This window comes from Hippopotamus amphibius, chromosome 4 (assembly GCF_030028045.1).
Source record: "Hippopotamus amphibius kiboko isolate mHipAmp2 chromosome 4, mHipAmp2.hap2, whole genome shotgun sequence".
NCBI lineage: Eukaryota > Metazoa > Chordata > Mammalia > Artiodactyla > Hippopotamidae > Hippopotamus > Hippopotamus amphibius.
The window spans coordinates 173021677-173027055 of record NC_080189.1 but is presented as its reverse complement, the minus strand read 5'-3'; positions in this window follow the sequence as shown (position 1 = coordinate 173027055).

Here is a 5379-nt window from a genome sequence, read left to right as displayed (position 1 = left end):
CCTATCTCATTGTGATCCTGCCAGAGCATTTATTTCTATCTGCTGTGCTCTCCTTTATCTACTTGGTTGCTATTGTCAGCCTCTCCTGCTAGAAAGTAAGCCCCCTGAGAGAGTACCCAGCTAGTCTGATTCCCCACAGTAGCTGCAGCAGCTAGAACAGTCCTCCATTGAGTAGGAACTCGATAAATATTTGTCCTTCATTGGATGACCAAATCAGGGACCAATGATGAAAACACTGAATGAATTACCCCCAAAATAAATTCTCTGTCCTCAGAGGAGATTATCCAAAGAAAGATTTTCTCCCCTGTGGTTACATCTGATTAAGAAATACATTTTCACAATTATGACTGAATATTTCTAATCTGTGTTTCACATCAGACAGCTAGACTCTAGGAAAATGTAAGGTTCCTAATCAAGGGGGAAAAAAACCCAAAACATGTTTAAAATCATCTTTGGGGGAATTACAACCTCAAATGCAAGTCATGAATTTTATGCATGGTCTTTCTCTGCTACTAATTAGCTTTTTCCTTCTTCTTAAAGTTACAGTATCTTCTTGATAGGGTCTATCACAGGGCTATGCACACACTCAAAATTCAGAAAACACTGATCAAGGATGAGGAGACGGTGTCTGCAATCTGTGGGTTTCGGTGTGGCTGAGAAGTCCAAAATACACTGGGAAGCCTTTCTGATTCTTCCAGGCAGAATTGAATATTTTCTTTCTCTGCTCTCATATCAGTATTCATTTGACTCTCTAATCACCCTGGTGTCCAACACCAATGAGACACTTAACAGGCACTCGGTTAAATCGGTGCATAAATGAATATGATTCACATTATACAAGAAAAAAATGCTGTCAGAATTGGGACAGGCTTTAGAAATCACCTTGGCAATGTTTCCCAAAATTCAGTCATTTGCATCACCCATCACAAGTTTTGGCATACTATTCATTCTTACAGGTTTCTTTAAATCAGCCTTTCTACTACTTAAATACATTTATATTTTAAGACAAATGTGTATATAATCATAAACGGAAAACCGGCATGGCTTCCCATAAGTAAAAAGCAATTCCCACCCCTCGAAAAACCAGTGAACACTAAATATTATCCTTAAAATCTAGCTGGGTGTTATGGGATAAACTGGGTTCTCCTTCCAAATTCCTACGTTGAAGTCCTAACCCCCAATACTTCAGAATGTGACTGTATTTTGAGAAGGAACCTTAGAGGTAATTAACTTAAATTCAGCCCTAATCCAATCTGACTGCTGTCCTTACAAGAAGAAGAGATTAGGACAGGGACAGAGAAACAGCAGACACACAAAGAGTTGGCCCACTAAACGCACAGTGAGAAGACACCATCTACAAGCCACGGAGAGAGGTCTTAGAAAAAACCAACCCTGCCGACACCTTGATCTTGGAATTCCAGCATCCAGAACTGTGAGAAAATAAATTTAAGGCTTTAGGCCCCCCAGTCTATGGTGCTTTGTTATGACAGCCAAAACAGACCAATACACTGGGTATTATTGCCAGCTAAAGATGCTGAGCCCAAAGTCTGCTCTCATGTAGTTGAAAACTGAGATTATAAGAGTAAGAGGAATATTAAAGACCTACCATTCCCAGCAGAGACTCTCTCCTTGACAACAAATGAGAAGAATTAAGTAGAATTGAAAAGGAAATAAGTTTTTCACTATAAAATTTATATCAACCAGGCTGGAATTTGCTGTATTAAAAAAAAAACTCAATATCTTAATATAATGAAAGTTTACTTCTCATGTCCCATGTCCCACACAGGTCCACAGGGCTCTCCTCCACTCAGTCATTCAGAGCCTTAGGCTGATGAAGCCTCAGCCCTCCTGGAGCCACATCACCTGGATACACGGTGGCCTCCATCACCACGTGTGGGGAAGAGTTAGGAGACGTGTGCATGGGCTTCCCACATCTCAGACGGGAAGTGGCACACGTCCTCATTCCTCTAGTCACATGGCCCACCTAACAGCAAGAAGGCCAGGAAATGTAAGCAAGCAAATGGATTCTTTAGGGTGTGTTTCTGTCTCTTCCACAAGATCTGATGCTACTTACTGTCATCTTCCTATCCTTTAAGAATCATGTTGAGTATATCTCAAAGATGCATCCCATGCTTTGGAAAATAAAATAAAATATCTGAGCCAATCTCTTCACTGCATAACCAAAGCCCACAATGGAAGGGCTAATTTGCTATTCCATACCTTCCTCGTGGTGGATTTGCAGCCAGATCTCTGGTCTCTTGAGGCCTATACTTAAGCTCTTTCCACTCAACCCTGTGCACACAAAAATGGCAGCAACTGGAACCATTTGGATGTCTATTTTTGGTGCAAGTACCTTTCATTGTTCAAGTCAGATCATGACAGGAGACATTCTAGAGGCTGATGCTGATATTGAAGAACAGGAAAGCAGCTTGCCCCATTTAACATTTCCACCAGAACACACAGAGACCTTTTCCACTCATGTTTGAGGCAAATACATCTGCGGAATCAATGAAAACGTATGATTGCTCAGTGTTGTCTGGTTAGCATCCAATTATGTACAGTGTATTTATTTTAAATTTAGAAGACACACACAAGAGATTTCCAGGAACAAAATGAGAAGAAATTGGCAGCGTGCTGAATGGAAAAAATTAATGACTTGAATTATACAGCCTGTGAATCGAAGCCGACAAGAGGGGGAGGGCGGGGGAGAAAGGTGGGTGCCGTTACTCACACTGTACGCTGCCAATGGTCCCAGTCGGTGCTTGAAGAGCGGTCACCCTTCACGCAGCTGTCACATCCTTTATCTTTATGGCGAGGCTGGGCTTTGCAGGTCACACACGTGTCACGGTTTCAGGAGTACAAAAGCAATGCCCCCAAACAGACTTCAGCAGCCAACTTCCTTTATTAAAAAATGGATTCAGCTCTTTCCGTTTACATTTAATCACTTTGTCAGCTCCACCTGGCCAGAGGCAAGTGGGAAGAGAGGAAAGTAGGAGGAGAAGAACAAGGACTGGGCTTCGGGCACCTCTGCGGATGGTTGAGCTCCTACTCTGCGCAGGCAACTATCATGTGTGAGTGAACTTCACATACCTTGTCCCATTTATTCCTCAAGATTATCAGTAATTGTAGAGGCAAAGAGACTGAGGTCAAAGGGCGTGACCTCACAGGTTGTCCCAGGTTGAAATGCATCCCCTCCAAATTCATGTGTTGAATTTCTGGTCACCTCAGACTGTGACCTCACTTGGGAAGAGGGTCCTTGAAGATGTAGTTAGTTAAGATGGGGCCATACTAGAGTAGGGTGGGCCCCAAATGCAATACCACTGGTGTCTTAATGGAAATTTGGACACAGACACACCCTCAGGGAGAATGTTACATGCACAGGAAGGCAGGGATCAGGGAGATGTTTCTACCAACTGAGGAAAGCCAAAGATGGCCAGCAATCCCTCAGAGACTAGGCGAGAGGCCTGGGACAGATTCTCCTTCATGACCCTCAGGAGGGTCTAACTCAGATGACACTGATCTCAGACTTCTAACCTCCAGAACTAAGACAATAAATGTTGTGGTTTAAGTCCCCCAGACTGGGGTACCTTGTTCTAGTAGCCCCAGCTAATTAGCACAACAAGGTTATGAAGCAGAGGGCTGCCAGGTTCCTCTGAGTCTAAGCCTTGTCTGAGAGAGCAGGGCCCATACCTGCCTTAGCACCTGCTGCCCCCCTAGCATGTGGCCTGCCTGGCGTCCCAATGTTTCTCCTCATTTTAAAACAGGAGGTAGCTGAGGCCCAGAGGTTAGACTGTCCTGTCCAAAGCTGCCTGGCCAGGTAGTTTGGGGCAGAGGCAGGTCTTTCTGTGCTTTTTCCTGCACTGTATCATGATTCTTTTCTTCAACACTCGAATTTCAGAGTGTTCTGAGCCAGCTTCTTGGATTCCTGGTAAATTGGGAGCAGAAAGCAGAAAATGAATGTTCCTGGCCTGGAAATGCCTGAAACCTTTTTAGGAGGGGAAGGATTGGGGTCCTGGCTGCCTGTACTGTCAGCCCTGAGATGTAATCTCAGAGCTTTGTTGTGCTGTACAAAGGAAGATTTTTCAGGGTTGAGGCCTAAACCACAAGCCCTGGGAGCCTCCGTTTGCACAGAGGGCCAGCTGCTGGGTTTGCATCACATTATTTTTTTTTTTTAAATAAATTTATTTATTTATTTATTGGCCACGTTGGGTCTTCGTTGCTGCGCACAGGCTTTCTCTGGTTGCAGTGAGTGGGGGCTACTCTTCGTTGAGGTGCACGGGCTTCTCATTGTGGTGGCTTCTCTTGTTGCAGAGCACAGGCTCTAGGCGCGTGGGCTTCAGTAGTTGTGGCAATCAGGCTCAGTAGTCGGGGCTCACAGGCTGTAGAGCACAGGCTCAGTACTTGTGGCACATGGGCTTAGTTGCTCCGTGGCATGTGGGATCTTCTGGGACCAGGGATCAGACCCGTGTCCCCTGCATTGGCAGGCGGATTCTTAACCACTGCGCCACCAGGGAGGTCCCTGCATCACATTATCTTTATAAGGGGCTTATATTTCTAATTATCAATCAAACCTTGAGACATCCAACTTGGAGGGGAAGCTAAAGGAGACTAGGAGTTTGAAATAGTGGAACATTTCTCCCTGGACACCTACAGTGGGAACTGCTGTTTGTGGGGTACCTACTCTGTGCCAGGCCCTGTGAGAAGGGCTGAATGTGCCTTTCGTCATTGGTCTTGCCCTGTGAGTTGTCTTATTATTCCCATATCACAGATGAGAAAACTGAGACTCAAGAGTGCGAGTTGTTGGGGGTGGGGATTTGAACCAGCCCTGCAGACTCTGGAGGCTGGTCTGTTCCCACCACACCATGTGGTCCGGCCCAGAGCGCTTGGATGCCCTGCCTGCCAGGCCTCTGCGAGCTCAGGCTTATTCCTTGGCCTCCTGGCCCTGTCAGCTCTTATCCGTCCTTTCTGTGCTTCCCTCTAGACAGTCTCACTTGGAAATCATACCGTAGACAACAGATACCACATTCCAGGGCCACCACAGAGGGTTTGTAAAGGCTGATGGAAAGCCAGTTTGCCACACTTTGAGGACCATCACCTGCAAAAGAGGGGCTGGCTTTGGGGATAGGATTTCTTTGGAGAGCACTCTCCCCATGGAGATGATGGGGAGGGGGTCTCTACCTTTATTTCTAATCTGGTGAAAGAGGTTCCAATAAACACTGAGAGGGCTGGGGATCTGCCTCTTGGAACTGGAGGGACGTTGTGAACTAAGTGAGCCGAGGGCTAAGAGAGCTGTGCGAGGGTGTTCTCATCTGACCAAGGTGCGGGTGCTCCACGAACCACAGATGGACCACGTGAGGTGGGCCACGCTCTCCACTCTCC